Source organism: Rhynchophorus ferrugineus, unplaced genomic scaffold (genome assembly GCF_030347505.1).
Source record: "Rhynchophorus ferrugineus isolate W39M unplaced genomic scaffold, kcgeb_rfMv2 rfM2, whole genome shotgun sequence".
NCBI lineage: Eukaryota > Metazoa > Arthropoda > Insecta > Coleoptera > Curculionidae > Rhynchophorus > Rhynchophorus ferrugineus.
The window spans coordinates 42,920,489-42,933,392 of record NW_027472581.1 but is presented as its reverse complement, the minus strand read 5'-3'; the positions used below and the strand labels follow the sequence as shown (position 1 = coordinate 42,933,392).

The 12,904-nt window shown below is 30.0% G+C and overlaps 1 protein-coding gene and 4 non-coding genes across 5 annotated transcripts in view; 1 reads left to right on the top strand and 4 right to left on the bottom strand.

Annotated features, from left to right (window-relative positions):
* LOC143190836 (uncharacterized) overlaps positions 1-12,904 on the bottom strand; it is a 419,968-nt gene that overhangs the window by 137,408 nt on the left and 269,656 nt on the right. The gene's annotated exons all lie outside the window — the stretch shown is intronic.
* TRNAV-CAC (transfer RNA valine (anticodon CAC)) lies at positions 735-807 on the bottom strand. Its single transcript has one exon. It is a non-coding gene; the product is annotated as a tRNA-Val (tRNA).
* TRNAV-UAC (transfer RNA valine (anticodon UAC)) lies at positions 7,248-7,320 on the bottom strand. Its single transcript has one exon. It is a non-coding gene; the product is annotated as a tRNA-Val (tRNA).
* On the bottom strand, positions 7,712-7,784 carry TRNAV-UAC (transfer RNA valine (anticodon UAC)). The gene has a single exon. It is a non-coding gene; the product is annotated as a tRNA-Val (tRNA).
* On the top strand, positions 10,277-10,349 carry TRNAV-CAC (transfer RNA valine (anticodon CAC)). Its single transcript has one exon. It is a non-coding gene; the product is annotated as a tRNA-Val (tRNA).

The following is a 12,904-nucleotide window of genomic DNA, read 5'->3' as shown; positions in this document are numbered from 1 at the left end:
TAACTAAACAATTAATAAGGAGCGAAATTAAATATGATTGCAGTATATCAGTTTGTGTTATTCAATAAACAAGAAACTGCAGAACAAGTATATAGACTGGCAAAGCAAGTAAATAAAGATCTAAATGTTAAAATATATTTCTCAACTGCATTCGTGTATATATAAAAGGTAATATACTAGATCAATATTGTACCTGTTGTATACTACTGATACACTAACCGCAAAAATAACTAACCGCAACTATGGTAACTTACGGAGACAGCACAACAACTTTAGCATCTCAAAAGATATTTTGGTATGCATCTAGTCCCACGCTTAACTTGAGGAAGGTACATACTATTCTTGCTAAATCAAAACAACTTTGAATTATAACAAACCAAAGGAAATAAATAGATTAGCAAGGCCAAATCGAATTTATTCTTCGATAACAAGATTTTTATGTCAGAGTTAATAATTATCCACCTGGACCCGTTTAACCCTACGACGTCCAAATGTCGGATACTGCAAGTTTAATATAACCATCGTAAATTAATTCCAAATAAATAAGTGTGCGCATTACGTGTCTAATGAACTGTTAGAGGCGGTTATCTATCTAAAACCAATAGCCTGAAGTACATCCTAACATGCTTACTATACAGACGTTTGTAAAAATTACTAACTCTACTGAATACATATCAATTTTATTAAGTTCACCACCGTTTACCTATACAAACTACATATTAAATTAAAAAATATGGTTCCGCCCGGGATCGAACCGGGGACCTTCTGCGTGTGAAGCAGACGTGATAACCACTACACTACGAAACCATCTGTTAAAAATTAAACTGAAACGGTTTCGTACAGAACAAGTCGCAATTATTTTTATTTTAAAATTTAAAATTAACTTTTTTATAAATTAATGAACTATTTGGTTGACTATAAATTGACGTTAAAGAGCTTTACTGGCTCCAAACTCCAAAAAAGTGATATTTTTTCTAAGTACAGTGAACATGCTAAATGTACACATATACGACTATTCGTAAATAATTACATTCCTAGAACTTCTATAAAATTATTTCAATAATTGTTGCTTTATTCCACATAAAACAATATAATATTATTTAGTGAAAACAATTTTCTAACTTCAGATCGACTGTTTGACAACAGTTGTAATCAATGCCTGCATCTAATTAGAACCAAAATTATTTCAAGAGTACACCGAAAAAATTAGTTAGCTTTTGTTTATTTCAACACTGCTATTACTTTGATTTTGAATACAATGTGATCCAAAAACTCAAGTGAAACTTCCTATCTTTAGAGATTTAATGATTTAAATTTCATTCTGAAGCTGCAATATTTTCTATATAATTAAAAAATAAGTATAGCGCTGTGATTGTTAAAAAGGGGCTAAATCCCCACCTACGGATAACAGATCAATCATTCTGCTTAGTTCCAATCCAATTGTAAGCTTAAATAATAAAAAGATTTGGACCAGTCGAGAGCAATTCACTACGGTCTCAAGAAGTTGAGGATTCATGAAAGTAGAATCACAAGACTGCTAAGAGTAGTAAAATCGCAACAATAACAACAATAGATCTACAGTTACAGTTTCATTCGGTTTCAGACGCTCGTAATATACTACACTGATCACACTATATGCACATGGACACCATGGCTCTATGGCCATAAATGTTCCGTTTCGATGTCGATGTGGATGGCTCTCCTTGCTTGGTAAGTAATAAAACCACGATATTGGAACAGTTCTAATGTTGAAAGTGCATGAAAGCACCTAATATAAAACATTTTTCATCCTGATTTCAGGCCAAACCCTAAAGTTTAAACGTCCAAATCATAAATAAATTACGTTGAATATGAACTTTAGTTTGATAAATTTTTCAGTAGTGGTATTAAGTGCGGTAGTGTCGTCGACCTCACATATTATTGCTCGACGAACATTTTTTTATAACTTCAGTTTAATGTATTTTGTCCAATATTTTTTGAAATAGATTAGAAATGAAATGTAGTTTGAAAGAGGATTTAAATAAATCGAATCCCTTTTCATGGTTTTTTTATATCCAGTTGTTCTGCAAGATTATAATAATAGTTTGTGTTCATTGTTTGGCAGTTTGAAAGTAGTCCTTTAATAAAATTCCTAATATATTTCAAAAAATGTATGCTGCCAAAACATATATGAGGCAATTTACAATTCTATAATCGATCAAAAACAACATGACCAACCAAAAAAATAGAATTCCTCATCAAATACAAAACTAATTAAACAAACTCAATATATATGTAGAAAATGTAAAGAAAACATAACAATATCACTAACACAATCTAAACGATAATATCCAAACTAAGTGAACCTGAACAATCTCCCTTGCGTGAAATAGAAATAAACAGGTGACGATTGTAGTTACATATCGTTATCGCAGTTAACAGCCAGCAATCGTCATGATGGCCCATAATTATTACCTTCCACCATCTAGTCAATACTTGTCAGCAAGTGTCCGTGGGTCGAACTAGCTTTCACATGTCCAGCAGCGATAACGTCGCGAACAGACCGTCATCTGTTCCGTGACATTTGCTCCTAATTAACTACCATTAGCGGCACGCGCTATTGATAAACTGGTCTTACATCCTATTACACGATAAAGCTTTACGTAAGCTGTATTACCACTATGGCAATGACAGGATATTGTTCCTAATAAGAATCGATTCAACATTGGGTGGTTCTGAAAAAGTTAAAATTTACAGTAACAGGCATCAAACTGCTGCAAAAATATTTTAATATAAAATTATTGACAAAAAACTCGCTACGCTCCCTTGAGAATGAGTATGGTACTAAATCCTATGAAAGTAAATAAATGTATTCTAACAAACATATGTATACATTTACTTTTGAAATTAATTTTATTAAAACCTCACAATAACAAATTACCATAATTTATTGTGAAAATATCTTCCATATTTGATCTAACAACTGAAAAAATATTACAAGACCTATCAGAAAAGTGCTTCAAGTTAATAATATTTATATTTAAAGCCAAGTTATGGCTAAAGTATTTCCCTAGCACTTAGAAAGTGGCTCATTTATGATATCCAAGGGTTTCGAGAAACTATACATCTAAACGTTCAAAGTAATTACAGAAGAAAGAACTATTATTCCAGAGCATCAATTTGGTTTCCATAACAAACACGGAACAAGAAAATAAGTTCACAGACAGTTTTGGTCAATCAAATAATTAAAAACTTAAACGATAAAAAATATTGCTCGGCAGCATTCCTCGATATATCTCAAACTTTTGATAAGGTGTGGCACAATAGACCTCAAGTTAAATTGAAAAATCTTCTGCCCCAAATACCTACTAAAGTAATATAAAGCCACAGGGCAATATCTCTAGTATACGGCTTATATAACAGCCTTAAACACCACTATGGCACCGAATACTCACTATATGGCGGCTTTATCTTCTTACTAGGATCAGTATCAGCTCAATATCAGCTACAAGGAAGCTCCAATTTCATCTCAACAAAATTGATTTGTTGTTGAAAACATGGTGAATCAAAGGGAATGAGACAAAATCAAATGTTAAATGTCTAGGAATGCATATCGATCGACACTTAATTTAGAAATAACATGCACTAATAAAGCGTCAACAATTCAGGCTTATACTGAATCAGATCTATTGGCTCATACGGCGTAAATCCCAATTATCTTTGGATAATAAGATATTGCTGTATAAGTCAATTCTTAGCGCCATATGGATGAGGCAAGGTCTCGAATCGGTAATCGAACTGTGGGTACTACTAGCAAATCATAGCCATCCTTCAGAGATTCCAGAATAAAGTGCTATGTGCCATCGTTGACGCCCCATATTATGCCAGTCACAACCTAATTCAGCGCAGTATGCCCTTGGAAACCATAACGGTGTGGCCGAAAGTTGCAATGTAAAGTACTGAAAGTACCGTAAAATGTATCTGAATGCACTAGCCAAGCAATTAAATGTGCACGATTTCAATGAAGTGCACGTGCTAAAACGTTTACTACCAACGGACCCTTCAACCGACATATCGAAAAGTTTTAGAGTAACACGGATTAGTAATGAATTTAAATATAGTATGATCTTCTACATGTCATTGTATAACAATCAAATACTTAAGATTATCTCCAATCGTAATTAGTAAGTGATCTCCCGTGTAAAGTCCTTACACTTTGAACATAGAGAAATAGAAATTTAACTTATAGGAAATTTTGAGGAAATATTTCGCGACGTCCAAGATCTAGATGTCGCTACTTTTAATTTATTACGTGCTTTAATCACTATGCTAAAAGCCACGACGGGATCTGATTGACTCACTTCGTTTCTATGGTGCGTTTATTTTTTATATATTTTAGGCGTCATTTTCAGTATGCCTGACGTAAGGAATAATGCGCTTAGATTTTTATAACGTTTAGACATAAAGTTATTAGTTCATTAGTATATATAAGTCCGTAGTACAACAAGTTAAGTGAAATCTAGGAAGTGTTGTGCACACGAATGCACAGATAGTAAAGTATGTTAATGCAGAATCGTTTTACTTGAAAGAAGTAGTTGGCTGTCTTTAAAAAAATGGTTGATATATTTAAAATCCCAAACTGACTGGATTAAGTATCAAAGACATTTATTATCGTTACGGCATGTTTTATTGTAAGTTGGGGTAAGATTATTCATATTAATAAACATATAAATACTTAATTTTTAATTTTAAAAATTAATCCACCTTCGAAATAAGCTATACAAACGGCAATATACTTTTATTTTTGGATCAATTATTTGACAGTTCAACAATCACTGAAATAGTAGCTACTGAATGTAAATCTTTTAAGAGAGGATTAACCGAAGTTGATAGAAAATGATACACTAGGAATTTTGGTGCAAAGCAAAGCAAGCAAATCAGGACTTAAATAGTGCTTATTGCCCAAGTAAGAACATTTGTTAAAGTATCATCAATTAAAATTTTATTATATACTTTAAACCCCCTCATTGTATTAGAGAAAAAAAATGTGTAATTATCCAAATAAATATATTGGCTTAGGATTACTTAACCAGGATAGTTTGAAATATTTTTGGATCTATTAGAGCTTCTGCATACAGGAATATACATATTTCGTGTTTGAGAAATCATTTAAAGTGCTCATCATCAGTACTTTCAATATAAACGGGGAATGTATTACCAGGAGTTGAGAAATTAGAACTTGACTCTATACCTTGAATTCCAGATGTTCCTATACGAACAAACGAGGCAAGGCAATATCGCTTGCCCCAGAGAATTATTTTAATATACTGTCAATAGGTCTTTTAGTTATATGTTTTACTGTATCCCTTGGTACTGCCACGTCGATAGTGTATATAACATATTTTTTGTTAAATATCTTCAGAAAATCTAAATTTAAAACCTTTTAATTGTGCACTACCTAATGATGTTCCAGGCAGAATATTAAAAATAATAATGTACACCTTATAATTTTGCATAAAAGAGGTAAACAGAATATTAATAATAAAAGACTCATAGTTTGCTTTCAGTCGAAGAAAATAAAAATACAGAACTCTTAATACATCGTATTAAATTGTTGCACTAAAGAGATATGAAAAAACGAAAAGACAGAAGAGATAATTTTGATTTGTTCCAAAGTTCACCAAAGTTATTTGTTTATATATATATATATATATATATATATATATATATATATATATATATATATATATATATATATATATATATATTATATATATATATATATATATATATATATATATATATATATATATATATATATATATATATATATATATATATATATATATATATATATATATATATATATATATATATATATATATATATATATATATATATATATATATATATATATATATATTATATTTATTTCATTTATTGAATATTAGTTAATAAATTTATTTGAGAAATGTTCCTTTTTTATTTAAATCTTAGTGGTAAATTATGTCAGAGCTGTCACGTGCCAAACTTATCAAAGAACCAATCGAACGTTTTTATTACAGGTGCCTATAATGGAGATTTAAATTAACCAATCAAATTACTTGAATGTCCGATATAGCCCCATCTGGATGTTGGGTAAAGCAAAATTTTTCTCCAAAGACCCCTATTGAGTTTTCTCTCTATTACTCTATTCAACAACTTCATCTAACAACGTGCTTCTTTCCACTTAAATAAGAGATTTAATAATTATTAATATTATTACTTTAATATTTATTAATTGTTACTATTTAAAGGGAGAGAAAATTACAACCATGCGAATGTACATTAAAATGAAATTTTACTATTTATTCATTATTATATAACTAGATTAACTATTAAGTAGTTAATTTGAGTAACTGTGACAAAATTACAACAAAAATTAGTAAGTAAGAGAACCAATTTTTATAACCTTTTACTGACTACTTAACCTAAATAAGCAGAAAACTTTGCTCAAGGTATATTCGAGTATTAATTGATATAAAACTAAACAAATTGTTGTTGGTAAAATTACATCTACGTTCATTAACATATAACACAGGTAGTTTAATCCACCGGAAATAAAATAATATTATTATGGCTTAAGGTGCCTAGCCATTAAAGGTAAATCGAAGTCGCTCAAAGTACCACTAACCTCTGATAATTGGTATTTAAGTACTATAAGTACTATAAGTTCTAACACGATAAGACCGCATTTACGACTTAATTTACACAAAGACTGCATTTACGTTAAAATTGGAACGGCAGTAAATCAACAGTCCTGACAACTCTTGACTATTTTCGTTTATCAGAAGAACTGCATTCGAATTAAAGTCAAACAAAAATGAGAGAATCAACATTTACATACTTATGTGGATATAAAATATTAATTCTTATACAAAATTAACTAGTATGCAATAACCCTATTATAAAATATATTATTAATTGCATTATTTATTAGATATACACATTGCATTATAAATTTTAAAATTTATTTTCTATTGCATACACTCTCATGGTCATGGTGAATACATATACTCTAGTATTTCTAAAATTTATAATGATTTATAACCTTAATACAGTAACTCAACTCAATGTATGTCTTATTATTTCCTGTATTAAGTACAGAAAGTAATTTTTACTAAACCTTCAGTTCTATAGAATAATCAAAAAAGAGAAATGCCACCCCTCTTTCTAAGTCTGTGGATTTAAAATTCTATATTCAACTTTTGATTCACAAAAAGGCTCTGTGGTTCCGCCCGGGATCGAACTGGGGACCTTCTGCGTGTAAAGCAGACGTGATAACCGCTACACTACGGAACCTCTTTTGTTCAAATCGAATATATCGTTTCGTGGATTAAAAGTAATTAACTTTAATCTTGATGTGATAGTTCCATGATTTGTACTCCAATAATATCTAATGACAACGGTCAACAAATAGTTAAATAATGTGCATATTCAATATGATTCATCAATGTTGATAACAAAATAACTCAAGACCCAAAAAAAAATCAAATAATTTTTTTGGCCATTTTATTTTCGTATGACTAGTTAAACCAATAGAAACTTACCTTCAAGTACAATATCTAATTATTTCCATTTAAAACCTTATAGCATTAAATGAAAAAAAAGCTTAATGCAATTATTAAATCTTATCATTAAATGAATGGAAAGATCTATTTTATTCAGAACTAAGGATTTATGGAAAAAAAATTGGTTCCGCCCGGGATCGAACCGGGGACCTTCTGCGTGTAAAGCAGACGTGATAACCGCTACACTACGGAACCTGTTACCGATTTATTTTCGTTCTTGTTTTGCAGAGTGATGTCAACCTAGTTTAAAAGTAATTTATAATATACTCTCATCTGATAGCAGTTTTATGTTCTTTTAAATCTTTTCTCCCAGCAAATATTTTTAAAATATTGGGTGTTGATCGACTACTATAGTTTCCGTATGTCATTTATGTGTTACTTTCCTATTTTTAAGCAGTCAACCAACTCAGCGGCCATCATCAGGAAGCATCATCAAAAGTTTCCTCGGTATTCGATGGCGAAAACTAGCCATCTGTAGTGCATCTGAACAATAGAGAAAATATAAAATTGCTTCTATTTCTAAAGATACAATATATTATCAAATACGGTTTAGCTCTTAAATAAATAAAGACGGATTATTAATTCCCTAATATTGTTTCTAGTAAACAATTTACACCAGTTTAACAGTAGTTTAATAACTACTATTATATTATTTAATATATGTAAATAGCTAATCGAAAAAGAAGTGTTAGTTACTTAACTTTGTATAAACAGAAATCGCGCTGAAGTTATATATTAATTGATATAAAACTGTATAAGTTATATCTAATAATATTACATATATACATTCATTAATATATAGGTAGTTTAAAGCATAGGCAACCGGAAATAGGATCATAAGATACATAGCTCTCAAAGATTAATTGAACTCTCAACCATTGATATTTGGAAAACCGGAGTTCACGAAAACTAGTTTAACATGTGTATTACAACTGTCTTAAACGCTACAGCTTGCGTTTAAGACAGTTTTAAGGTGAAATGACACTCTCAATGAGTTTCCGTAAATCACAAGTATATATTTAAACGTAAATTAAATGATATATATTACTTATTTATATAATATATATGTTTTATATCCATACACCCTTTGTTAATGATTCTGTTCATATGGTAATTTGAATGTACCTTAATATAGATTGAAGAAAAGAAATTACCTCAATTTACAAGGTTATCTAGCCTATCTTAAATCTCTTCCGCCCAATCATGTTGTCCCTATAACGATCAGAAACTATCAGGAACACTGCCGATTTGACAGACGCTAAATTAAGATTCTCTCAAATCTTTAAGCACATCTAATCCATGTTACAATACAATAAAAGTGAAATGGTAGCATCCTTCTGATTCAACAAGTCATCACTTCTATTTAATCTTCTCTTATAATATTGATTCTATCGTAATAATATGTATATATAGAAAGTTATAAAGCCCGCAAATTTATAGCGTGGTCCTTTCCCTTTCAAATATTGCCCTACTTTATGGAAATTACCCGAAGAATGGTCATTTTTTGTATATGAGTTTTGTCGGCATAGAAGAGGGCTCTACAGCAAAATAATTCTTGTAAACGCTACCATCACAAAATATTATAACGTCAAGATGTAACTCAGTATTTAATATCAACTATCGCTATATTATATTCAATTGTTGTTATATCTTTACACACATTACATTATCTAGAACTGAACTATCTATCTGAAATCTAAAGAAAGCCTCTCAGAAAAATAATTTGTTCAATTTAACAATCGAAAAATAAGTCTCAAATAATTTACAAAAGAAGGTGAAAATGCCTAATTGAATAGTATAGAATTTGAATAATACGTAACGTATTGAAAAATACTGAACATGCAATCTTTAAAAATAACAACATCTCAAAAATCCCATTATCCAAAAAAGATTTATCAATACACCAACAAAATGACTGAAGAATAAATTAAATTAAACCAGTAATTAAAATTAATTCACTTCAGTATTCTCCTGCGCGTTGTCCATTAGCTGTATTGCCTCCACGTTGCTGTGGTTTGGTAGCTCTATTTCATGTTTCAAGGCGATGTCATAGTGCAGTTATTCGTTCGTTACATGGCGATAATTAATCAATGAACTTTGTTTTGGCAGCGTTGGATTATTAGTCGGTTTTAAGTTTTAGTGGAACCCCATATTTGCACCTCATAATTCCATTTGGGCAAGTTGGGAGTATCTTCTGATTAACCACTAGAATGATTTCCTTTTAAGCTTAACCTGCTTTTGATTTTATTTACCATGATGTGTCTAATTTAGACTACCATATTTTTATATTTGTTTTAGTTCTTACAATACCCCATGAATAATTAATAGATAGATATGACTAATATAAATTCAATATAACTTAACAGATTATACAACAAAACAATTTTAACACGGGATTGCGATACATACCAGATACATTTATAATATATAATGTACTTTTAATGTCACAAATATTACAAGCAACGCATAACAAACAAAATAATAAATACGCAATGTTTTTAGAAGATCATAAGACTTGTTTCAAAGTAACAAGATCTTAAATCGTTGAAACTGTTGAAAAACAAAAGAAAAGTCGATATGTCTCTTGAACAAATTGTAACTAAAGAGAGAATAAATGTTGAATTACTATACTATTATCATGTATTTTCTATTTTTATGTATATACTGAATTTTTTTATTTTACAACAGGTTTCGTAGTGTAGTGGTTATCACGTCTGCTTCACACGCAGAAGGCCCCCGGTTCGATCCCGGGCGCAACCAATATCTCATTTTGTTAATATTTAATGATATTTAAAATTATTAACCCATTAGACTGTTTTATTTATATATATATAACATTTAAATAACATTCTAATATCTATATGTTTATATATCACTATATTTTAACTACATCATATACATGATCTAATATGTCGATAATTATGTTTTATGCGAAGTAACTTTCTGTTTTCTGTTTTTGAATGAAAATAAATAATAATAATGCATTCAAACTAAAGGACCAGATTTACAAAAATTCTTAGTATTTTGTCTTAATTTAGGAGATCGGCAATAAAACCTCCACGAAACCTCCATCTAATCCACGATGAAAAAACGGGACATGCAATTAATATATTTCAGGTGTAGTTTGAACTGATAGAACATACTACAAGTAGTTTATTAGGAGTAAAATAATGAAAGTGGATCGATTCTTATGTTTGAGACAATATGATCTTTAAATTATAACAGTTTCCGTGGTGTAACAGTTATTACGTCTACTTTACACGCAGAAGGTTCCCAGTTCGATTCTGGACGGAACCAATTAGTTTTTATTAATTAAACTTTAATATATAAGAACATTTAATAATTACTATATTACGAATGTCTGCTTTTTCTTTAAGTTTTCTACATCATGAAGCTAATGTACTGTAATATTGCTAAATATTTTAAATGAATTTTTTGGTTTAATTTTGAATAAAAATGTTCTGCATATATTGTGTAAAATGATAATTAAAAAATAATTATTACATTTCATGCTATATTCACGTCTACTTTACATGCCAAATAACTGACCGGGGTGATTTTTTTTGTCAACATTTTACTCGATAATAACAGTTTTAATCCACGCTTTAATGTGAAAAATGGTGTATATTATATTTCAAAGTATTGTTCGTCGCTGGCCACTCCTGTTTCCCATCTTGCTGGTATGTCTGTACTTTCTTGTACAAAAAGGATACGTCTTTTAAGGTTATACAGAATTGTAATAATTGTAACTCCGAACAGAAAAAATGAAAATGGAAAATAACATAACACATATATAACACAACAGAAGAGACGGCGTCTACTAAGCGTTTGCCCTTAGTCTCGTTTGTAGTAGGCATCTAACCGGTCTAGATGGAGATATATCTAGTAACATGGTTACTTCACAAGAACTGTGAGAATTGAGCTGAACTATTTCGAGGAGATTGTTCCATAAGTTTTGTGTTCGATAAGAATAAATTAGGTTTGCCGTTTTATGTTACTTCACAAGAACTGTGAGAATTCAGCTGAACTATTTCGAGTAGATTGCTCCATAGGTTTTGTGTTCGATAAGAATAAATTAGGTTTACCGTTTTATGTTTCAATTAATTGTTTATCGATTCATTCGATATTAGTATCGATATCAGTCATCGATTCATTTTGAAAAATTTAATAGAAGCTCCATGCAGTGGAAATAGTAGCGATTACTGAAGTCCTATATTTCAGAAAGCATACGCTAAAAATTTTGTTCATCCTTTAATAGCCAGAACTGAAGCTTGGACCCATTGATTCTGAATTAAAACAAAAATCTGTGAAATTAGTATAAAAAATCGGTCAAAGCCAGTCCCATATACACAACGCACAAAAAATAAATAAAATCAGTGAATTTTACGAATTGTTAAAAAAGCAACCCTATTTACTATATCTGATTCCCTCTTAAACTTTGGGAAAAACTATTTTTTTGGAACAAATAGGTAATAGTCATAGAAAAATACTCAGGTATAGAATCCATACATTAGAAGATAAGTAGAATAAATATTAGATATTGATATACATTTTGATCCGTGTTATCTATTAATGAAAATGCGAAGTATCAATGTAAACTATCTAATCTTGTCAAATTCGATGGTTTAAATATTTCTCCAAATAAAATAATAGCCGGTGTTACAACACGAGGTAAAAATACCACCTCAAACCATTTAATCGTCACTTTATCATTGCTTTTCAGTAAAAATGAGCTTTCTATGATTTAGCGTATTATCCATTATTTAGTATTAGCACATTGTGACTGAGAATGAAAAGTGAATATATTACGATAATCCCAAGTACAAAAATGTATACCGCATCCAGCGTATTCATTAGGCATAGCGGTCTGTGCAACCTGTTTTGGTTTGCGTAGGAATTCAATATACTGAAGATCTGCTTAAAGGGATTGATTGGGATGCCAAACCAACACGTTCTTTCAATACGGTATCGTCATGTTATCGGAGATATAGGCAAAAGTTGTAGAAAACTATGGAAATTATTTCTTTATTAATACGTATTGTGCTAATTGTTCTAACTGAATATCTTTTTAAAGTGAAAAAATTATCACAGAACTTATAAGCAACTAATGAAACGCATTTCTAAGATATTTCGATATATATTCGAAATTATAAAATTGTGTTTTCCTTATTGAAACTTATCAAGAAAATAGAAACACTCTATATACATGATTTGGATATATTTGTAAATAAACCAACTGAATAGTGAAGAAACACTCAAGGACTTAAGGATTTAATACAAAGAATTGCAATTGCAACTAAAGCTTAAACTTGAAA